This window comes from Camelus ferus, chromosome 6 (genome assembly GCF_009834535.1).
Source record: "Camelus ferus isolate YT-003-E chromosome 6, BCGSAC_Cfer_1.0, whole genome shotgun sequence".
Taxonomy (NCBI): Eukaryota; Metazoa; Chordata; class Mammalia; order Artiodactyla; family Camelidae; genus Camelus; species Camelus ferus.
This window is the reverse complement of record NC_045701.1, coordinates 806,909-831,430: the sequence shown is the minus strand read 5'-3', so window position 1 is coordinate 831,430 and position 24,522 is coordinate 806,909. Positions and strand designations below refer to the sequence as shown.

At 48.1% G+C, this 24,522-nt stretch overlaps 1 protein-coding gene across 1 annotated transcript in view; it reads left to right on the top strand.

Moving 5' to 3' along the window:
• The window catches only part of LOC106728633 (putative POM121-like protein 1), a 265,938-nt gene that overhangs the window by 221,532 nt on the left and 19,884 nt on the right, over positions 1 to 24,522 (top strand). The window contains exons 22-25 of the mRNA XM_032480882.1: positions 3,197 to 3,337; positions 3,674 to 3,792; positions 11,613 to 11,765; positions 12,528 to 12,719. The gene's annotated coding sequence lies outside the window, so the exon portion shown is untranslated. The remainder of the gene's footprint in view (positions 1 to 3,196; positions 3,338 to 3,673; positions 3,793 to 11,612; positions 11,766 to 12,527; positions 12,720 to 24,522) is intronic.

Genomic DNA, 24,522 nt, shown 5'->3' with positions numbered 1-24,522 from the left:
AGACTAGGGTGGTGTTTCCCTCTCGTCCAGATGCCTGTTACGGTGCTCTGCCATTTGTGGATGACTAAAAATTGTCATAATAATGTTTCTAAAAATGAGAGCTAGCAAGGGGATACTCGAAAGAGGCGGGGGGTTGTCAGGTAAAAGGAGTACAGGACAGTTGAGTAGGATGAAGGGAAAGCATGAATAGCATGTTAGAGGAGTGTGCCTTGGCACTGAGCATTTTTGAGATGATGTTGGGGGTGGAGAGCTGTATCCGTGACAACCTGCTTCCAAGTGGGAGCAAGTCGAGGGGCTTCAGCTGCAAATGGATTTAAAACACGTTTGCTGGAGGGGCCATTCATGTGAGGATCTCAGAGGCATTTTTGGAAGCTAGAGATAGTTTCTGTAAGCGCCCAGTTGTGCACTGTGCTGCTCCTTTGGGTTGTCCAGAAGCTCATTTATACACATGAACATGTTCATTTCTTTCCGGGGTTCAATTTCAAAAGGGGTACAATGACCATGGGGTCTCACTTCTTGTGTGTAATAAATAAGCTAATACACAGGAGAATTTCTCTGAGAGGAATAAGGCAGTGATGTGAAGGGAGGCAGGGGAAACGATTCTGTTGTTTGAATTCCTAGGCCGACATTTACCAGACAGTGGTGAGAGACATGGCTCTGGTCCATGCATTTTTGGGCTCTCTTATAGGTAGAGGTGGACAGGTCACGGGCCAGGACGCCCTTGAAGACCTCTTCTCACAGACCATGTGCACAGTCGGCGTTTCTGCAGGGTGTGACGGGGGGCTCCCCCAGGGGCTGCTCAGGAAAGCACCCGTGAGCTGCACTTGCGCTGTATTGATCCTTGGGGAACAGCACCGTGTGCGCGTGTCACTGAATCTCCTTGGTTACTTCGTTTCTTCATGTTATTTTTTTGCCCAGGTTTGATAATGTTTGGGTTCCTAGACTGTTTTTTGCTTATTTTCTTCCCGTCTTCTATCTTTGTGTCCGTTCCTTTTATGATAATTTCTCTCCTGTTAGTCTACCTGCCACTGTCACTCGTTCATCTTCCAGATACTTGATGGCTCTGTGTGTGTGTGTGTGTGTGTGTGTGTGGAGAGGGGTGGGGAGAAAGAATATTCTTGATGTATGTTGGACATTGTCTCTGGAAACCATGCAGTAGTTATCAGATGTTTTGAGATCTTCCTATATGTAAAGTGCTATCAGGGCTAGGAAAATCTAAGCATCCTTGCCCTCAGTAGTTTGTGATTTCACTGCAGAGGTAACAGTACCTGAGATCATGTAAGGAAGGTGAGGCGCGTGGCTCTCAGGGAGGGCTGACTTCCGCAGTGGAAACGTGGGGGAGATGCTGGGCCCCTGCCCGGGCCCCGCCTTCCCTGCTCCATTCCGAGGCCACTTCAAGGAAGAGGTGTCCCTGTCTCTCCCTCTCATGGTGCTTGCATAGTGTGTGATCCAGTTATCATTGCCTGTTGGTCTTTTTCTGTCTATTGGACTTTCCCCTCCTAATGAGGGCAGAGACAGGTTTATTTTGCTCAATTTGTGTCTCCAGTTTCTGGCCCAGTGCTCAGCACGTAATTTCCTAATTCAACAGTGATTAAGAAATTGAGGTCTGGAACCAGCTAGGTTCCTAAGAAATATCATGGGGGCCACACAGGTAACTCAGAATTTTCTAGTAGCCACATTAGAAAAGGTAAAGAGAAAAATGAAATGAATTTTAATAATGTGTTGTTATGTTTTACTCTATATCCAGAATATTAGCATTTTAACATTTATCAGTATCATTATTAATGAGAGATTTCACATCTTTTTGGTAATTTTTTTTTTTTTGCAATCCAGTGTGTATTAACTTACATTTATAGTACATCTCAATTCGGATGCCACATTTCAAGTACTCAATGGCTGCATGTGGCTGGTGGCTCCCATGGTGGACAGCATGGGCCTAGAGAATTTAAATGACTTGCCCAGCCTGGCCCAGGAAGCTAGTGGTGGGATCAGAGCTATAGCCTGGAACTTTTCCTTCCTAGCCAGCAAGTCTCATGGAGGCTTAGAAACTTCTCCTTTGGGGCCCAGCTGTCTGTCCATGCTTAAGACGTCTTGCCAGGTGTCCCAGCCTGCTCCTGAGCATCAGCCAGAACCCACTTCTGCTCTTTTCAGGCCAGGCAATACCTCTTAGCAACTTCAGTTGCCTTCTTGGCATCAGTTCTTACCTGTAAGGGTAGTGGCTAGAGATGGAAATGTGTCCACATGAGCAGAGGGACAGGTTTTTCATAAACAGCAGGAGTGGTTAAGAGAAGAAAATGTCAGGAAGAAAGACCAGTGGAAGCAGGTCATTTAATATACCAAAGGGATACTTTCAATGTATGTCTGTGAGCCTTCAGATTTCCTAAGAACTTTTAGATGCATCCAAAGTGCATTCCTTATGATTGGTTTGCTTTGCAGCTGTGCTTGTGAAAGTGGTACCAGTCTCTCGATCTCAGTGGGCCTTTTCATTATAATGATTAGAAACAAGTATTTTGATGGCTCTGGGTTTTGTGTATTTGGCTTTGGTTACCAAATAGAGAAATTGACAATGAAAGCTCCAAACTGGTGGCAGACATTCCAGATGGCTTGAGCTGCAAACTAACTAAACTGCTGGTCAGTAGCAGGGCTCTTAATTGGGATTTCAGTGTCACCAGCACTGCAGGGCTATTCCTGTCTCTGGATAGAGTCAGTATGGTCAGCGGCACGTTGTGTTTAAGGTGAGTGATCTATAGGCAAAGCTTACATGTGAATTACTTAGAGCAGAACATTTTATGGACCCCAAAGGCCCCTGTGCTCTCTGTATTGTGGGCTGAAGTTTGTACTTACTGTGTATTGTTGTGTGAAGGAGTCCATGGTTTTCCTTAGATTCCCCCAAAAGTGTGAGGTGCAAAGTGATTAAGAACCACTGAGTTAGAACAGTGTGACTAAATGTAAGCTTTAAAAAAAAAATCACCATTTTAGTAGAATATAAATAGTAACGTATTACATCCATAAAATGCTTGTGGTTTTCAGAGCCCTGTCTCATAGTTAACTTTCAAATGGACCGAACTGGTAAGATACTTGGTTCTAAGCCATGGTGTCAGCCAGTTTCCCCGTGTCCATGAAACTAGAACAAGTTTCATTAAATGCAGTTTGTAGGTCACCTCCAAAAACGTCGTGCTGTCTTTCCTCACGGCAGGTACTGTGCCAGCCCCAGCACACCTGCAGATGCTGAGGTGGCACCAGAGAGTCTCAGAGGGGCATGGGATCACGGAGCTTCCGACGTGTCTCTCTCTGCAGAATCACCTGGGCCCCTTCTGGAAGCTCAGATAAGATAGAGGTAATGTTAAGTCTTTCTTTCTCTTCCCTTTTTCTTTTCTTTCCTTTTTTTTTTTTTTTTTAAGATCCCATTTCGTTATAGGGAAACTTGTTTGAAATATGTGTCACCTCTGTTGCCTGAAAAGCTCTGAATGGAGCACTTTCTACTGTTTTTCGGGTCCACGTGAGAACTGTAGGAGATGTGGATTTTATCACAAGGGAGCACACCCCCCAGACAGTGGTGACATTCCTGTGCAGGCGCTCTGACCTGCTTACAGCTCTGTTACACCCCTCCCTCCACCCCCATGTGCGCCTGCTCACGGACAGGCCGCTGACTCTATTGTGTTGATTTATTTAGGACCCCGCGGTGGACCGAGGAATCTGAGTGTTTTTGGGGAGACAGCCACCAGCTGATGGGCCAGTTCAGCAGCACAGGTCATTTTTGCTCCTACTGTTGGTGACCCAGTCGATGAATACGTGAGTCTGATACTCATTTGAGCATTTTGTAACCTCTTGCCTGATTGGAGGGTGAAGTTAAGGTTTCTTCTTTAGGAAGTGCTGTGATGACAGTTGAGACCTTGACTTTTGTGTGACAGTCACATTTTACATGACTTTCTCTGACCTGGACAATCAGAATCCTCCCCGGCTTGAGGGTGGTGATGTGGGGCTGTGCTTGATGGTGCAGTGGGGGCCAAGGCTGAGGCAGGAGACCTGGAGCCCCCACTGGAAGTCCTGGGTCCTGGACCCTCCCACAGCAGGGGGCGCTGTCCCCTCCCTGGTGGTCCTGCCTCCTGGCCTCCTGTCCTGGGGCCCTGCTGGGATCCTCTCACCTGGACTGGCATCAGGGGAGTATGTTTCAGAAGGTCCGTCAGCCTCCTGGGCTTATTTTTCTTCATATTGTCTGCTCACTTTCTGTTGGTTCTTTGTGTTTTTCTTATATTGATACGAAGACCTATTTTTAAAATTTCTATCACCCAGAGCCTCTGGGCTCAGAGGTGCTAGACCAGGGCCAGTGTGGTGTGAGCACCAGCTGCACAGGAAGGCCGATGTTGGGCCCCTGCCGGCCTGTGCACAGCACCCCACAGCCCGGGCTGGACCCGGCCTGGCTGGGAGATCTCTCGGCCCCTGTAGGGTGGACAGGCCAGGCGCCATGAGGCCTGAAGCATTTTCTTTTATGTTGTATAAGTTAATCTTTTATTGGTTCTTTTCTCCTGTGGATACTCGTTTTCTAGTCTAGTATTTGCAGGTTAATTTTATTTACTGTTTTCTTCTTGCTCATGCAGAATAATCCAGTTGCAGAATAATCCAGTTGATTTTATATACTGATCCTCAGCCCAGTAACCATGCCTTTAATTCAGTTACTAATTGTAAATGTCTTTGGATTAGGGTGGATTTTCCATGCATAATAATAATGCCATGCACACACAGTGACAGTTTCCTCACTTAAAATTTGATCTTTATGCCTCCTATTTTGTTGTTATTGCATTATTATCCTGACAGTGTCTTCAGTACATACTGAAGAGGAGTGAAAGCTGGCATCTGGTTCTGGTTACAGAGAAAACTCTCAATATTTGCCTATTAATTGTATTGTTTGTTATTGGTACTGAGTGCAAACGTTCTGCTTGCCGCATGACAGGCCAGTAAATCAGGAGATGAGGTGTTGGGGCACAAGGAATAGCAACTTTATTCAGAAATCCGGCTGACCAAGAAGATGGCCCATTAATGTCCTGGAGAACCATCTTCTCCAAGTCAGACTTAAGGCTTCTATACTAAAAAAAAAAAAAAGGAAAAGGGAATGCTTGGTTGCTGCAAATTTCTTGTTGTAGGAATTCTTTATTCTTGGAATCCTGTGTTCTTGCAGCTGTGCATGTGGGTTAGCTCATGATGTCCCTGTAAACCTCCAACCAAACAAGTGTTATTTTCTATGTTGCAACTTGTATTCTTTATATGAATGGAAAAGTGTTAATATCCTTAAAGGTCAGAGCCTTGGGAACAGGCTCTCTTGTCTATTTCAGGCTACAGGCAACATTGTTTCACAAAAGGTGCAGAGCCAGCAAGACTAAGCCCAGGAAACAACACAGGGTTAAAGGCAAAGGAATGCATCTAGTATGGAGTCAGGTTTCTTCTTTGCTATTCCACTGTCAGTTCACTTAGATAATCAGATTCAGGAAGCTCCCTTCTTTCCTTTTGTTTTTTTTCTAGTTCATGGTGCTCTGAGATTATTTCTTCCTGTCTGGATTCTAAATATTGTTGGACTCATCATGCTCACTCTTGTTAGATTCATTTTTCTATTTCCTTCGTCTGCACCTCACTTTGCATTTGTCTAGTAAAAAGCCAGTTTTCAGTCTGTTTCCTTCCAAAGAACACGGACAATACTGTGAGTGGAATTTCTATTAGTAAAGAAATAAAGATGGCAATCTTTGTTTAGAGTTCTTCTACCTCCAGGGGAGGAATAACTACAGCTGAGGTGACCTGGATAATTGCAACCGCTTGCAGGACCTGCCTGAACAGTTGCAGGTTTCTGTAAAGCAAAATGGAATTGTCACTTTTGTTTTTGAACAAAAAGCAAGAACTTGTTGTCTTTTTATGTTCTTCTCATGTTGTTTGCATTTTGTTTAACTGAGTGTGTGATTCCTGTAGTTGGGCACCTGGAGTCTATGAAAATGAATGCCTGGTCCAGGATGCCTTCTCTTTATTCCAACATTGCTCATCCTGAAGTGTTTGCGCTGACTCATTAGAATGGGGTGTTAGCGCGGACGTACGTCACTGTGCAGTAGAGTAAGCCTGTCCCTGCCACCCCCACCTTCCTCACCCACTCCGGAAATGCAAGAATAGGACCCAAAATACATTTTTACTAGAGAACCACAATTAGACAGTCACTGTACTTTTAAAGTTAATAGCAGCCCTCTTCTATGTAGCAAAGCAAAACATACACTGCCCCCCCACCCCACCCGCCCCAAACCCTCCATGCTTAATGAGCTGATTCTGGATGTGCTGTACTCTTTTAAGCTTCATTTAGATATTTTTATTTAGCAAGAAAATGACTAAGAACAATGGAGTGTCCAATTTGTATCTTGTGCAGAGACCAGAACTAACCTGTTCTGCTTTTACTACGGCTGCTGTGGCTGAGGCTACCACTATGCCATGACCACTGCCTGTCTTCCTTGTATTTATCTTATTACAATTTTCAAAGCAACGTTAACCCCATTCTCAATACAACTTGCAGGATAGGAAACGCAGGTTTTCATATCCTACGTTTTATATGTAAATGAAAATTGAAGTTCAGAGAGCTGAAGTAGCCGGGACCAGAAGTGATTAGGTAGTAAGATGTAGTCTAGTACGATGAAAATCAGTCTGTGCACTTTTATTCTGGTGCCAAGTTTTAGCTACTTGAAAGACAGGTCTGAGTCCTGGCTCTGCCACTGGCTGTCTTGGGAAAATTGCTTAACTCTTCTCCAAGCCACAGCTTCGTTCTCTGTAAAATCATCTATGATACAGATGTTTTTATGATTGATTATCTTGCAAGTGAGATAATGTGAATTAAACCGTTACCACAATGATCACCAAAGGAAGTGCCCAGGGTAACCGTTATTATTATTACTAATGTTGCTAAATGTTCATCTTATCCCAAATGTATCCTTTTACAAATTGCATAGTGTTTTTGTGTTTGTTTTTATTGAGATATAATAGACATACAACTTTATATTAGGTTCTGGTATACAACATAATGATTTGATAGTTATATGTATTGTGAAATGGTTACCACGTAAGTTTAGCTAACGTCCATCATTATATATATTTACACATTGTTTCTTGTGATAAGATTCTCTTAGTAATATCAAATATTTTATGTGGTTTTATTACTTATAGTCCCCGTACTGTATGTTTCATGATCTCTTGTTATTTATTTTGTAAATGGAAATTTGTATGTTTTGACCCCATTGACGATTATTTCCTATTTTCCACTCCCCACACCTGGTAACTACCAGTCTGTTCTCTGTATCTATGAGCTTGTTTTTGGTTTTGTCTTATTTAGTTTCCACCTGTAAGTGAAGTCATGCATGTTTGTTTGAGTAATTTATTTGATTTAGCATAATGCCGTCAGGGTCAATCCATGTTGATGCAAATAGCAAAATTTCATTCTTTTTAATGACTTAATAGTATTTTGTTATATACATACATACACACACACACACACACACACGAGACATACCAGATTTCCTTTGTCCATTTGTCCACTGGTGGACACTTCAGTTGTTTCCATATCTTGATTATTGTCATTCATGCTGCGGTTCAGATGGACATGCAGATACTGTCTCAAGTTAGTGTTTTAATTTCTTTCAGATAAATAAGTGGAATTGCTGGATCACATAATAGCCCTATTTTTAATATTTTGGGAAACTTCCATGTTGTTTTACACTGTGGCTCCACTAATTTACGTTCCCAACAGACACAGGTTTCCCTTTTCTCCGTGCCTTGCTAACACTTGCTACATCTTGTCTTTTTGATAATACTCATCCTAACACATGTGAGGTGACATCTTGTTGTGGTATTGATTTCTGTTTCCTTTGTGATAAGTGCCACTGATCCTTTTCATGTTTTCATCAGATTGGGGGTTTTGTTGTTGTTTTTTGAGTTGTAGGAGTTTTTTATCTGTTTTGTGTATCAGACCCTTTTCAGGTATATTATTTGCAGTTCTTCTCTCCCATTCAGTAAGTTGCTTTTCCATGTTACTGTTGATTTCTTTTGCTGTGCAGAAGCTTTTAAGCTGGATGTAATCCCACTTGCTTATTTTTATTTTTGTTTCCTTTGCTTTTGGTGTCAAATCCAAAAACTCGTCACCAAGACTGATGTCAAGGAGCTTACTGCCTATAATTTCTTACGGTAGTTTGATGGTTTCAGGTCTTACATTCAAGTCCTTCACGCATTTTGAGTTGACTTTCGTGTTTGGTAATAAGATAGGGGTCCATATTCATTCTTCCGCATGTAGTTATTATGCAGGTTTCCCCGCATCACTTAGTGAAGAGACTATCCTTTTCCCATTGTATATTCTTAGCTCCCTTGTTAATTATTCATCATATGTGCACGGGTTTCTTTATGAACTTTATTCTGTTCCATTGATACATGTGTCTGTTTCCAAGCCAACGCCATACTCTTGACTATTTTCACTTTGTAATGGAAGTTGGTTTCTTTTACAGTTTTGCTAAGAGTAATTTTCATGACTAGTCAATGAGTTTATTAAATACCATTTTACATTTATCCTACTTAATTGTTGTTTTCTCATTGTGCTTTTTCTGCTAATGGGATAATTTACACAATTACTTTTGAATCTTGGCCAGTCTTGCATTTTCCAATATAGTCTACTATTCTATTCTGTTTACATAATGGCTTAATTCACTACTGTGTGCCAAGCACAGCAGTCCTCTGAATCAGGGTTGGAAAGCCAGGCACAGAGAGATCAGGGAAAGTTTCCAGGTCACACAGCAGTAGAGGCAGCACTGGGGTCTGGTGCAGACCTGATGCCAAGCCCACACTCTCTCTCCTTTCCCAGGACCGTCATGATCCCACATGGCAGTGTCCCCCAGACAGGCCCGAGTATGGGACCTGGGACCTTCCCTCCCTAACATGCCAGGTGCCTTAAGAGGAGGGCTGGGCACTTTCTGAGTCCATGATGCCCAGAGGCTGCTCTCAGCCAGGGGCCCAGCACACACTCTGGGCCAAATCCTAGCTCTTTCCTGAGTCACTCTGTCCTCCCTGCCTCAGTTTTTCTGTCCACACGGGGCTGGAATCAGCAGCCACTTCACAAGGTTCTGAGGAAGCAGCGCCCGCACACAGGGAGCGTCGTGGGGTCAGCGGCACTGGTCTCCTCATCTCGTCTTCCCCTCTTTGCTGGACGAGAAGGAGTCCCAGCGGGGCCCAGGCTTGTCCCGATTCTAACGCCCACTCAGGGTCCAGCAGGGGGTGGTGCCCAGGCTAGACTCCGTCCTCTGCCCCTTCTGGGCACCCTCATTCCCCGCACCTTGGCTGCCTGGACACTCTGTGTCCCACCACCACCTGGCACCCCCCCCCCCCAGGTTATTCCAGTGCCCTCTGCCCCTTGGCCCCACGCCTTCTCCATGTTGAGTGGAAGTGAGGTGATGGACACGCTGGGCCTCCTGGATGTTCTGGGGGAGCCCGATATCCCTGTCCTGCCCAGGGTGGGGAGAGGGTGTGTCCCCATTCACGCTCTGATTTGCTCAGATTCTTGGCACCTACTTTGCTGGGTGGATTCGGGGGACAGAGGGATGGCGTGAACGCAGGAGAGCTGGGCACAGAGGGGACGTCAGCAGAGTGTGAGGAGGGGGTGAGCCCGGGCTGGTCTCATAACCCCGTCAGCCTTGGCTTTTTCATCTTTAACGTGGGACAGACTGCTGTGAGGTGAGCGGGAGCCTGGCCCACGGCCAGACACTGTCCTACGTGCCTTAGAAGGAGGAACTCACTGACTCCTCGGGGAAATCAATGAGGCAGGGACCGGGGTTATCAATAACCCTTTCTACAGGCGAGGAAACTGAGGCACGGAGAGGTGAGGTGACCGCTTCAGATCACAGAGCCCAGGCTGTGTGGCTCCAGGGACCGGGCTCATGGTCAGTGCCTACTCTGGGTGTCCCCTCCCTCCCTTCACCTTCCACTGGGACCCACGGCTGCAGCCTCATCTCAGCGTGATTGTTCGTGGGGAGCAGGGTGGGGGCGCTGGGGGCCCATTTTCTCTGAGCACTGCTTTCCAGGAGGCTGAAGGTGTTGGCCGTATTCACTGCTGGACACCCGGGCCCAGGCCAGCCATGCTGCAAGGCCTGAATCGGTGTTGAGCGAATACCTGAACATCTGCGTGGTGCCCCCCATTTCCTAGTCTCCACAGCACGCCTGCCTGCATGGCTGACACTTCCTGGCGTCAGGCCTCTGCCAGGGACAGTCAAGGAGACCAGAGCTGCTCAGCCAGGGACAGGGAGCCTCATGGGCCCTGTGGCTGCCCCACGCCTCTCTTGGGCTGTCCCGGGCCAGTCCACAGGGAGGCCCAGCCAGCTTCCAGGAACAGCAGTGAGGTCCCCACCCCAAGGGTGTGGAGTAGGTGTTGAGGAGTGTTTCCTGAGGGTGACTCTGCTTCTGAAGGGGCCAGGATGCTTTAACGTCCGTGCCAGGCCCCCACCCCTGCTGGCCGCATGGAGCCGGTCATAAAGGACACAGGCCATGGGGCTGAGGTTATAACAGGTCCCTGCTCCCTCTCTGTGCCTCAGTGTCCTCTTCTGTAACAGAACCAGTAACAGGGCCACGGGAGGGCTCACTGAGACCCTGCTCTGTGGCCTTGGGTGGCCACTGCCCTCTCTGTGCTTAGTGTCCTTGTCTGTAATAGAGAACTAGTAACATTTTTCCTATTGACTTTTGGTCACATTTCTCTGAGTCCTTTTCCATACTGGGCCCAGGGCACTCACAGAGCTCACAGACTGGAGAGGTAATCAGAGTGTGGTCACAGCCCTAGGGGTCCCAGGGAGGCCAGAGGGGATCACCAGCTGGGAGGCGTCAGAGGGGTGGGGAGAGCCGAGCCTTGGGGCTGAAGGATCCTACTGGTGGTGGCCTCTCTCACAAGGGGACTTCCCAGGGAGGAGTCAGTCGTGGGGTAAGGGCTGAGCTCAGTCTGGGGCATGCTGACCTGGAAAAGCTTAGCATAGGTATGTCCGGAGGAGCTGGATGTAGGGGACGAAGGTGCCACCGGGGTCAGGGTTAGAGCTTGAGTCCCAGATGAGGTGGGGCAGGGGTGCAGCAGAAGGGGCTTGAGGACGTCCAGATGTTCACTCATTGGGTCCTCAGGGTGGAGATCGTCACATCCATTTCACAGCCACTGGTGCCTAACAGCTGGGTCCAGGGAGGTCACTCAGGAAGCACGTGCTAACTTGATGCAAATTCTTCCATTTCCACTTTAAATCCCTGGGACAGAATTGGCTAAATTCAAAGCTTGGTGACTGGGGTTAGGTAGCTAGAAAGTTGAACCCAAGGTTTACAAATAAAAGCAGCATACGGATTGAAGGCAAGACTAAGAACCCACAGGATCACTAAGACTGTCCACGCGCAGACCACTGTGGCCTCGGGGCCTTTGCACTGGCCATTCTCTCAGGTGGGAACTTGCTCCCTCTGCATTGCTTGCTCCTTAAACATCTCCAGTATTCTGCCCAAATGGCCTCCATGACTTTATTTTTCTCCATGGAACATATCACCGTCTGATTTTTGTGTACATTTTACTTATTTTTCTCTGTATCCCCCACTAGGCAGTCTGCTGCATGAGAACGGAGACCCGCCTGCTTCACTCCCTGCGGTGCCCGGTGTCTGGATCCCACCCAGCACACAGTAGGGCCTCAGTGAATGTGTGCTGAGTGTGTAAACGCTGTACGCCACTGACAAGCATCTTCCCTGAAGTGATGGTAAGGGTCGTTCGTTCACTACTTACTGAGTCCTGCTGTGTGCTGGGCACTGACCTGGGCGGGAGGCACGCAGTGAGTGAGACACACAGTGAGCACACACAGCGTGTTAGGAGGGACACGTGCTCTGGAGAACACGCAGGGCTCGGGGAAGTCAGGAGTGGAGGGTGGAGGAGAAGAGGGCCCGGGTCGGGGGGGGGGCAGTGGTGGCAGAGGAGACAGAGAGGTGGCACCCAGGCCGTGCAGGGCCTGGTGGCCCCTATGAGGGCTTTTCCTCTGGGCAGGGGGGACCATGGCTGGGAGCGGAGCAGGGGGTCGGGTCCTGAATGCTGTGCAGGAAAAGAGGCGGGTAACTGCTGGGGAGACGTGTGTGCAGGAAGCTGTCCCTGTAGACTGCAGGCAGGGTGCTCCCCTGAGGAGGTGACATCTGAGCTGAGCCCTTGTATGGACCCTGTTTCTACCTTCTGTAGACTGGATGCTTTCATCCGCAGTGCAGGCCTATGCAGGACACGCCCTGTTCTCAGTCACCTGGACTTGGCCTCCTGCCCCCTTTGTGGGCCCTCCCACCCCAGGAGTCCTCCTTCTGGGTCTAACCCCCCACCTCCTCCACTGGACTCGGACTCAGGCTGAGCCGCTGTCTACCTGCCCGACTCACCCAGAGTCAGGTCCAGACCCTCGGGGCCACCCCGCCACCCCAGAGCCCATGAAGTTACTCAACCGGCCGGTCCTCAGCCTGCTCACCTGCCTTGCCCTTCCTTCCTGCAGAAACAGCCCTGTCCATGGCGCCCTGCTCCTCCGCTCCTGACCCCTGTGCTGTGGCCCCGCGTGGTGTGGCCCCGCGTGGTGTGGCCCGGCATGGTGCGGCCCGGCATGGTGCGGCCCCGCGTGGTGCGGCCCCCTGTGGTGTGGCCCCACGTGGTGCGGCCCCGCGTGGGGTGCCATCCTGCCTCCAGTCCGGTGAGTAGAAGCTGCCTTTTCAATGGCAGTTGTCCCCTGATCTGTTGGCCTTCCTGAACCTCAGATTTTCTGCTAAAATAATCTATTTCAAACCAGCCTGTGATACTCTTTGCAGACACTTAGAGTAAACAAATGAAGAACAAAAGACCAGTATAACTTTTTACATTGTCAACAAGTTTAATATTTTAATATAAATTAGAATTCCTTTCCCCCATAAAATCATAGGCCCCTTGAGGGTGGAGGAGACATAAACATTATGTGAACAGGACCTGCGAGGTCCTAAATATCTATCTTCCCAAACTGAGGGCTCAGGCCAAGGCTTGACCAAGTCCTGCCTTCACACTGTGAGTGGAGTTTCACTGGTTTTCAAATTAAGCTTTTACACTTGAGCTTATCAGGGAAATTGTCGGTTCCACATGCATCTTTCCAGTAATAACCAAGTGACACCGCATGCGAGACGCCTTGTTCCCTGAGTTACTTGATGAGAATCTGCAGGTGTCAGGAGGGAAAGAGGGCAGCGTATTTCCAGACAAGCTGCGTCTTTGGGGGAGAGTGGGGGTGGCGCCCTGGAAAGATGTCACCTCCTGACTCGTTTAGTTGGGACCATCCGTCTTCACACGTTGGATTTCCAGAGAAGTGTCCGAATGGCAGAGTGGGCTGGAGCTGGGCTTGGCTGTCACCCATGGAAGGGAGGGCTGGAAACCTCAGACAGCTGTGGTCCTGGGAGCAGCCTGACCCGGGTGAGGGGGGGCGCCACTAGAAGTGTCCCCTTCAAGACTGCTGTCCTGCTGAGGGTCAGGCTCAGCTGCTGTAACAGAGAAATGGGGAGAGGTGGTCCTGGGGTAAAAGTGACGGTTTTGGAGGCTGAGAGTGTCTGCGGACGCAGGTGCAGCAGGACGACCATGGTTAATGACACTGCATCGTGTTGGGGACACTCACCAGGAGAGTAGCCTTGAGATGCCCGCACCACACAAAGTGAGAAACACATGAGGAGAGGGGCATGCTGATTAGCTTGCCTGTGGTGATCATTTCACTATGTGCACACGCACCGCACGTCATGTTGTACACCTTAAATTCATACAATTTTTATTACAAAAAAAGACGATCTCTGGGAAGTAAGTGGCCAGCAGCTATACCTGGACTCTGACTTCCACAGGACAGAAATGACACTCCTGCCAGGGTCAGACCCAACCTGCAAAGGACCGGACGGCAGCTTTTGCTTTCTTGCTCTGGGAAACCAGCTCCTAGGATGTGTCCCAGGTGACAGCCCCTGAGAGCCAGGCCTCGGCCGAGGTCCCGGGCAGCGGAGAGGAGCCGTCCCCGTGGGCCTGTGCACATCGTGCAGTCCTGTGGGGACAAGTGAGGACTGCGTTCAGGGGTGGTGGGCGTCATGACAGCAGGCACCCAAATGCCGCCTCGCTCTCACACCCACCTGCCCCAGGTCCTCAGACTCCTCTCGCCTTTGCAGACTGGATGTTTGTATCCCCCATATTCATAGGTTGAGGTCCCCCCGTGTGCCCATGTTTGGAGGTGCAGAGGTTGAGTGAGGTCCTGAGGGTGGCCCTACCTGGTTGGTCTGGTGTCCTTCAATGAGAGAGAGAGTCCCCAGAGCTGGCTCCCCGCCTCATGTGGACACAGCAAGGGGGCGGCCAGCTGGTGGCCGGGAGGAGAGCCATCACCAAAAGGCGACCTCGCCGGTTTTCGCCTGGGCCTCCCACCTCCCGATCTGTAGGCGTTACCGAGTCCAAACTCGTTCTGCTCGCTGCACAACAGGCCAATAAATCAGAAGACGAGGTGTTGGGGCAAGGAATAGCGACTTTATTTGGAAAGCCAGCTGACCAAGATGACCGATTATTGTCTCGGAGAACCATCTTACTGGAGTTAGAATTCAGGCTTATTTTATACTGAAAAGGGGAGGGGGTGTAGTGGGTTGTTGCAAACTTCTTGCTGTAGGAATTCTTTGTTCTTGGAATCCTGTGTTCTTGTAGCTGTCCACGTGGGGCAGCTCATGGTGCCCCTGTAAACCTCCAACAAAACAAATGTGATTTTCTATTCTGCAACTTGTTATCTTTATAGGAGTGCGAAAGTGTCAGTATCCTTAAAGGTCAGAGCCTGGAAAATAGGCTCTTCTGTGTATTTCAGTCTAAAGGCAACATTGTTCTGCAAAAGGCACAGAGCTAGCAAGACTAAGCCTAGAAAACAGGGCACAGGGTTAAAGCCAAAGAAACAGATCTGGTATGGAGTCAGATTTGTTCTTTTCTGTTACAATTACAAAAGGAATGCATGCTCCTTGGAGCAAATCTAGTAGAACAAAGGTGCACAGGGAGCAAGTTCGCAGTCTCCCCCTTGCATGCTCTCTCTTCCTGTCCATCCCAGCTCCACGTCCACTGTCCATCCCAGCTCCACGTCCACTGTCCTAGCACAACCAGGGTGAGCAGTTTCATGTGTGCAGCCTGTCTTTTTGCCAACACACACAAGCATATATACAAAGGCTCGTTTAGAATTAGCCTTCTCACTTTGTAGATAAGGAAAATGCAGTTCAGAGAAGTTAAGCAACTTGCTCAAGGTCACACAGCAGGCAGGTGGAGGAGCTGGCAGTTACTTGACTCCCAAGTTTAATGGCAAAGCCTGTGACCTTACCCTCAGCCTCTGCTGTTCCAATCATATCAGCTTTGAACAAAAGGAGTAATATTTCTAACAGAAGGAAATAGCAGTGCACACTCACTGAGTACTGATCACAGTGGCATTTCAGATGCAATACACATACCCATTTAGACTTCCTCCAAACCTTGTGGGTTTCTCCTATAATTTTTACAGCCTCTCCCCCATTTCACAGATGAGAGAACTGAGGCTTCACAAGGGGAAGCCATTGGCCCAGGTCACACATCTAAAAAGCAGTGATGGGCCAGGATTCAGACTCAAGCCCTCTGACTGTAAAGTCAGCCCAGGAAGGCAGTTGGGTAGGAAGGAGCAGAATTTGGTCGTGAGTTAATGGGCAGAATGGCCACTGTCCCCAACCTGAACTCACATGGACTTTTCACAGTGCCTCCCTCTGGCCACTTCAGGGCCTTTACACAACTCACCCCTCAAATGGCCTACAGAATGCCTGCTCCTCCCTCAGTGCTCAGAATACTTAGCCCCTGGATGAGCGCCTGGAGCCCCCAGGTAAATTCCCACCCACCCCACTGAACTCCTGAAGCCCAGCAGGGCATCCATGCACAGCCAACGTGGGATAAACACGTATTCAGGGAAGAGTGTTCAGTGAATAATGTGTTCCTTTAGTCGGAAGGCTGAGCGAGGCTAAGGGGTACCAGATGTGAAGGACACCAGGGAGGCACTGGGGCCGAGTGGGGAGTGTGGTGGCTCAGTAGGCAGGGCCCACCAGGATGAAGGTCCGTGGAAGGCAACAGGGAACCAGGAAGGGCAGAGCATTGTCCTCTGAATTCAGATGAGGAACCCTAGACTCCAAATACCAGACACCTCAAAACCAAAGCCCACATCTCCGTGGATGCTGCTATTTTAGTCTTTTGGGATCTATAAATCTAAATGTAATTTTTCCTTCCCCCGATTTGGGGAAAATTTAGCCATAATTTCTTTAAATAAGCTTTCTTCTCCCTTCTCTTCTTCTGGAATTCCCATTACCTATTGTTTTTCTTGACTGTATCCCATAGTCCCTGTTGGCTGACTTCACTCTTTTTCATTTCTTCTTACTTTTGCTCCTCTGGGTCGAGCATTTCAAATTACCCGTCTTCAAGTCTCCTGATTCTTCTGCTTGGTCAAGTCTGCTGTTGAAGCTCTCTATTGAATTTTTTGGTGCAGTCATTGTGTTCTTTGGTCTGGAAGTTATGTTTTGGTTATTTTTTATGATTTCTGTCTCTTTGTTGAACTTTGCATTGTGATCACGTATTACGTTTATGATTTTGTCTAGTTGTTTGTCTACATTCTTTTATAACTGAACGAGCATCTTTAAGGTGATTGTTTTGAAATCTTTGTCAGGCAGTTAATAGATCTGCGTTTCTTTGGGGTCAGATACTGGAACTTTGTTTTGTTTCTTTAGCGATGTCATGTTTCCCCGATCCTGTGTGATCCTTTTAGCCTGCGTTGATGCCTGCACACTTGAAGTAATCACCCCTTCCAGTCCTTATGTACTGCCTTTGGAAGGGGAAGACCTTCACCAGACACCTCAGCTAGAAATTCTGGGGATCAATCAAACTTTTTCTATAGATATGCCCACTCTGCTCCTCTCACTCCCTCCTTGGGGAGCTTGTCTACAGAGCTATGTCGAGTGCCAAGAGTCACCTGCCCCTTTCTGTAGGGCAGTGTGCACTGAGATGCCAAGACAATGGGTTCAACCCCACTTGTGGCCCTCCCTTCTGAAGGGGCAGCCTCAGGGTTGGGCACCTTTTCCCAATCTTGCAGAGTCAAGTTGCTTACTGAGATCTTCACTCGCTGCTGAGGCCTGTGTGTCATCTCTGGGAGCGGGGGTGTAATGGTCTATGGGAAACTGTGGCCCTGGGGTTGTGTATGCTGGTTGCTATTGGCCTCCACCCATTTCTTTGTTCCTAGCTACCTCTCAGATGATCAAATTGCAAAACAAATGAGAATCGCAGCTGGCTTAAGAACACTTCCTTAATAAGACAGAAATCAGATTCCAAGGAAAAATTAAAATCCATTTACACCATTAACCCTCCCACTCATATGTAGACTGTCCTCTTGTAATCTTCCAGACGGCCCCCTAGAGAAAGCCCTCACCAAGAGCACGGATGGCCAGATCCTTTGCCAGGACCTCGTGCTCATTTTCAGAACTTGGCCCAGTTGGTGGCTGATCCCCAGGGCCTGAGACAAGGTATCTGTGAGGCCTTCTCTGCTAAGAGCAACCAGGCTGACAGGGAACTGTGCTATGAAGCAGAGAGCAAGCACTCAGACCCTCTGTGGAAGGATCTTTGAGAACATCCCAAAGGTACACACAGGTCTAAACATGGACACTGGAATCTTTTGATCGGCATTTTCATTGGAAATCCCCTCTTTGATAGACAGAAGCAAGTTCAAGATGGTGAAGTTGGATAGGCAGGTCGGCCTCTTGAAGTTGTCATTGAGGAGGCTATGCAATTCTCTATAAAGAATTCAAAACTGCCATTATCTCCATGAAACAAAAGGAGGCCACAAACATTAACATTCAGGGAGCACAAATGTAATACTGAAAATTTAAAATACGATGCCAAAATGTGAGAAACCCAATAGGAGGATTGAAAGATAAAGTTAAAGATATCTCACAGAAAGTGGCAGCCCTTTAAAAGAGAGAAAGCAGATCTGCCCTATTTTTGCTGCTGAATGGGGGGGTCCAGGGGGACTGTTGCCATGGGTGCTAAGCCATGTGCTCCTGGCTGGTGGACCTGGGCAGGCTCCGAGGGCAGTGGTCCTGGCTGGGAGAGGCTGGGAAACTGGCGTGCAGCCAGGGCAGGTGCGTGCCCCGAGATCTCCTGGGGCGACCTGCAGGACGGCATGGCTGCTCCGCCATCCTCTGTTCAGTCTCCTCTCTCTGACACGTGGGGAGATCGATGCCTGCAGGATATTAGAAATGCCATCGAATTGCCCTTACCTGCTACCAGGTGACACCCAATATTGATTTAGCGTATGAAAGTGAATCACAGGTTTGCTAAAGCCTGGAAAAGATCAGATGTCATGCGCCTCATGATCCCATCTCCTCAGCTCTCAGCTGACGCTGGAGGAGGTAACTGGAAGATAATAGACTGAAGCAGCTTTCTGGGTGTGCTCGCAAGGGGAACAAAATCCAGGAGAATCATCTCATTGGGAGAGAAGGGATTTCTAGGATCATGTGTTTCTTATTTAGAGCAGTTTTCCCTTTTATGGACAGCATCCTCTAGACTTGACCATTGTAGAAGGGTATTTTAACACAGCCATGGTTCTCAAAGTCTGGTCCCCGAACAGCAGTTATCTGCATCACTTGGAAACTTGTTGGAACGCACATTCTCGAGCCCCATCCCAGACCTAGTGGATCGGAGCCTGTGGCGGTGGGGCCCAGCCCTCTGCGCTGTAACAAGCCCAAGAAAAGGAAGATGCAGCTGCAGTTTGAGAATAACGCTACCAAAAAAAGACATTGAGAGAGGCTGCTCTCCCTGTTTCCCTGAAATGAAAAGCAGGGCCTGGAGCAAGGGAGGGTCGTGGCACATCCCGCTGGGAGCCCAGCTTCCGGACCTGAGACTGGTCCATTCGGCCCCACCCTCTGCTGCTTCCTCTGGGTAGCTGACCAGGTGGACGGAGCTGAGTGGGTCCTCCAGACGGCAGCACAAACACAGAGCTGAAGCCCAGAGCGTAAGAGCGGCTCCGCAGCCCATTGCTGGGAGGCCCTCCCGGGAGCCGTGGGAGGGCCACAGGGAGTGGGAGGCGCTTCTCAGCTGAGGGTGACCCCTGCCCAGAGAGTGAGTGGGCGGAGGGCATTTAAAGTCCCACCAATGCAGTTGTTGCTGCACTGAATCTCAAACAAACCCATAGATGCATTTGTTACATGGAAGCACATCCATCCCGAGCTGGAGAGAGGGATCGCTCATCTGACATGTCTCTCACCTACTGAGAATCTCTTCCCAGCCTCCCACTACGTCAGGAGGAAACCAGCCTTCCTCGCTGGCATATTCAGCCTTGGGTACCTGAACCCTGGCCCTCTCCAGTTTCCCCTCCTGCCACTTTCCTGCCAAGGGCCCCGCCTGGCAGAGGAGAGTCTTTGTGGTACCAGGGATGCTGGTCCCTCACACCCTTGTCACTTAATTTCTGCTTCTTTCAATATTCAGTTTGAGGTCCATCCATCCAAAGAGTCAAAACCCCTTGCCCCCATCAGCACCGTCACAGCACCTGCACACGTGTCTAGCACAGCCCTGATTACGGTCTTGAAATGTATTTGTCTGTCTCCGAGTGCAGAATAAACTCCCTGGCAATGCTGTCTTGGAAACCATTAGCATGTGTGTGTGTCCACACTGTGCATACACCACATTTTTTTTTTCACCATTTATTTTACTTTATTTTAAAAATTGAGTTATAATTACCATCCAGTATTGTATTAGTTTTGGATATACAACATAATGATTTTGTATTTTAATACATTGTGATTTGATCACCATAGTAACCATCTGTCTCCATACAACGCACAATTTTTCAGTCATGCATGAATATACATATATTCATTTTCATACTTTTTCCCTGTGAGCTACTATGAGATCTTGAATATATTTCCCTGTGCTGCACAGTATTAACTTGTTCATCTGTTCTGTATATACCTACACGTCACATATTTTTATTTTTAATCACTCGGGTTATCGCCCGACTTATTCCTGGAGTGCCACCGCAGGTAGGAAAGAGGAAAGGCATGGAAGTTCAGTTCCTAGAGTTTCCTGCCGTTTATCCTCATTATGCATTATTCATTCAGGCTGGAAGATCCCATGACAGGTCATCTCATCCAGCCCCCGCCTCTGGGCAAGACCGAAGGAGGCCTTGGGGCTCCTTGTCACAACAGTTCCTAGTACACCTAAGGCAGGGAGGAGATGCAGATGAGAGGCTGGTGGGCGGTGCCCACCCTGCAGAAGACTGTTCTCTAGGCATTCCGCGGTCAGGGGACAGGGCAGGAAGCCCTCTGGGCTGGTGAGACCCAGCCTAGAGCATTTACCCAGAGACACCATTTTACATGTTATGTGCCGCTTAAAATAAGAGTTACCTTGTCTCCTTGCTTTGACCTAAATTTAACCTCATTACTTTTATCCTCTTGGTAATAAAGCAGATTGAAGTGTGTGGTTGAAGAAGCTTGAAATAAGAAGCTTGCTTTCCTTTTTTTTTTTTTTTTTTTTTCATTTTTGCTTATATCCTGCTTAGGTTTAAAAAAAGAGGCCCTCAGTATTACAAATCCTCACAAGGCTCTCCATCTTACAGATGGAGAGATGCTCAAAACACTCTCTTGTTCATTTGGTTATTTGAAGCCCAGATCATGTTTTCTAGAAGTAGAGGCTTTATTAATGGTGGTTCCCAGAACAACATCAGGTGAGGTGATGCGGGGGTCGGAAAGTTTAACCCTGAGCTTGCCCTGGGGCTCATCAGAGGGTGACCAGGAAAACAAGGGAGTCACCACACTGGTAGACTCTTCACCAAGAAATCTTGGACCTACAACCAAGAAAGAGGGGAAACCAGCGAGGCCATCCTCAGGACACCTCAGCTAGATGGGGACACCTGCGTGCATCCCCCAGCTGACCTTTGCAGCTCCTCAGCATGGCCAAGTCCTGGCCAAAGTGCAAAGGATAGGGAGGACCTGCTCTTGGTCACCAGCGAGGATGAAGCTGTCAGGTCTGCCTGGAGAGCCTGGGTTCTCCTGGCCTCAGCCACACTTCATTCAGCCTGGTTCTCCATGTGGCGTGAGTCATTGCATCTGTGTCTCCAGAATCTAGCTGCTCGCTCTTGCCTGAGATGGCCTGAGAGCCTCGTGGTTGGCTATTCCTAGGAACCAGAACGAGAGAGAAGTGTTCCTAAGATGGGTGTATCTCAGTGGACCCTCTTTTGCGTGTTTCCAAACTGCCAACCCCCAGATTCCTCCTCCAGGAACCCGTCTTCTCCCCAGGTCAGAGTAGCCACTTGCAAACCCCCCAGAGGCTGGAACCGGGCTAGCTCCAGTCACTACTGTATTAGTCAGCATAGGCCAGATTTTGCTACACCAATGAAAGATTTCAAAATCTCAGTGGTATAACACAACACACATGCCTTAGGGCCATAATAGGGTTCTGCTGAGATTTGGCACTCAGGGACCCAGGCTGACGGAGGCTTCGTCTTGACATGTGCTTACCTGACCACTGAGGACTCTGGCTCCTGAAGCCTTCCACCTGGGGAGGGCACAGCTCATACCTGCCCATATTTTATTGGCCAAAGTAAATCACACGGGACACACAGAAGCCCTCAAAGAAGGACAGAAGTGTGGTCCTATTATGTGCTCAGAAGGTGGACGGCGAGCTGGAAATACCTGGTGAACAACTGTAACCAGCAGCCCACGGAGCGGACAGCGCACCCTCCCAAGCACGACGAGCCTGTAGGCCCCTCCTGTACTGTGTGCCATGAACTCCACAGACCATGCTGACGCCTCCACATACAAACCCAGCCTGTCCAGAGACCGTGTGCTCTCCCATCCCTCTCAGGGGAGCTGTCATTATAGCAGACAGCACTGCCGTCTCTGCCACAGGATCCCAGGACATCAGGGAGAATGGCAGGGATCTGCATCACACAGACCTCTCTGTGACCTCCTCGAAGTAGACGCACGCTTTTTGGGAAAATTCTAAAAAGAAGGAAAATTCCAGAGCCTCCTCCCCTCATCCATTCTAGTGCCAAACGTTACATCCTTCTCACTCCTCCCTTTTTTCCAGCTGTAGAAAGCACTTGGAAATCAAAATAGTGAAAGACAAATACAAAAAACCAGTTCATAAATATTAAACATTGAAAGGAGACATCACAGTGCATGTGTGGGGGAGAGTGAATAAAACAGATCTGCCCCTACCACATACTCGCCTTCAGAAAGGCTGGAAGAGACGAACCCAGTTGGGGTGCAGGCTATGATGTAATTAGAACGCTATCGCCCAGTTGCAAAGCCATGTGCCTGTTTGCATGAAATGGGAGCATCTGCTGAAATTATTTGAGGTGTCCCATCACTAATTAAAACAGCTTTCACTTATACAGGATGTACCATAAGGATGCTGTTGATTCTTGGGTTGCTGGATGTGAGTGAGTCCTGGGGGAGCTGTTGGGGCAGGTGGATGGCGAGGAATATCTGGGAAATTATGATTCAGCCTTCCAAAATGCCTCCTTACAAGGAGGTCTGGGGCAGGGGAGGTGCTGCGGGAAGTTGTTCGAGTGAGGCACGGAAACGCGGTGCTCCACCCCGAATGGTACCCAGCTGGGCCTGTGACCACTGAGGCGCTTTGCCCCGGGGCCTTACTATGCCCTTTTGACTTCCCAAATCACGACCTTGCTTTCAGGGGACTTTCCAGGTAAACAGGATCAGCTACAGAATTTGCACAGCTCTCTCCAAAATAAAAATGTGGGACCCCTTGATAAAAATTATTAAGACTTTCAAGACAGTGACAGCCGAGCAGTAAACCACATGCAGACATTCTGAGTGTGGGGTCCTGTGCAACGGGACAGAGCACATACTGATGAAGCCAGCCCTGAAGGTAAGAAAAAAGCAAGAGCTGTTGGAGAAACAGGCTGAGAGGTGGCGAGGTCGGAGCAGAAAGCAAAGCTGGACGGTAGTCACCCCGGCACATTCTCCCCCGTATGGGACTTTCACATCCATACCCCGCTCTGTGGGCCACACTGCCCGTGCTCTTGGCAGGACAGACTCAGAGCGAAGAAAGGACTTGTTCCCACATCTTACTACGCAGAGTTGTGATAAAACCCAGGTGCTGACTTCTGACCCCATATGGTTTCTCTTTCTGCATATCTTACCCATTCGGCAGGTTCTGCCCACTATGGAGTCTACTTTGCATCACCCTCTCCCAGTTCATCCCTACTCTAGGCGCCCGTGTGCAACCCCCTCAGCACAGGGAACTAGTCCAAAGAGGCACCCGGAAAAACAAAGTGGTCCCTCGTGAGCTGGAAACGTGCGTTCAGAAGCTGAGCCTTATCACTCTCCTCCCCGGTTAGAAAAGAGCCGACAGATTATCCAAGTGCTTTCCAACCAACTTGGGCTCAGAGGTTCAATAACTGAAGGCTACTTGAAACAACTATAGAATTCTTTCTGTCACAAAAGCTTTTGGGGGAAGGAAATAATAGCCACTGACCTAAGGCTTCTAGTCTAGGCCTGGTGTTCTTTTTCAAGTTCAAGGCAGTGGTCCCATTCTGAAATCACTTTAGGGCGCAGCAATATCATTGTTTCAAAAGCCAGTTTTAAAGAAGTGTCTTAAGGAGACAGAAGACCCACAGCATCCAATGGATACAACGATCTTTTTGGAAAAAAACCAAACAACAAAAAACAGAAAAGCAGCACATAGAAATCTGTCCCATGTAGTAAAGCTGTACTTGGGGAGAAAGACTTAACATCGATTCCCAAGAGTTTCAACTTAAGAAACTAGAAAAAGAGCAAAGTAAACTCAAAGTTAATAGAAGGAAGGGAATAAAGACTTGGAGTAGAAATTAAATAAAATGCAGGCAGAAAGAAAATTGACATAGCAAAAAGCTGATTCTTTTAAAAGTTCAAAAAATCGACAATAAATAGATCAAGCAAAAAAGAGAAAATTCGTATTACCAATTTAGTAATGAAAAGAATTTATCACCATAGATCCTACATACATCAAAAGAATATCAAGAGAATATTAGGAACAAATTTAGGCCAATAAATCTGACAATTCAGGTGAAACAATTTTTTCAAAGATACAACTTGCCAAAATTGACAAAAGAAAAAACAGAAAAACTGAATAATGCTATACCTATTGAAGAAATTGAAAAAAAAAAAGTTAAATCCATCTCACAAAGAAAACTCCAGGCTGAGATGGTGATGGCAGGGAGAAGAATGGCTTTCCAGAGATGTCCACATCCTAATCTCTGGAATTATGAATATTTGAATATGTTACAGCAAAAGGGATTAATACCAGATAGAATGAATGTTTCTAATCAGCTGACTTTAAGGTCGGCAGAGAGAGTAGCCTGGATTAGCCAAGTGGGCCCGATGTAACCACAGGGTCTCAATCAAAATTCCAGAAGACATTTTTATAGAATACCTTTGGCAAGCTAAAAGCTGTATGTAAATGCTATGTAAATTCATATA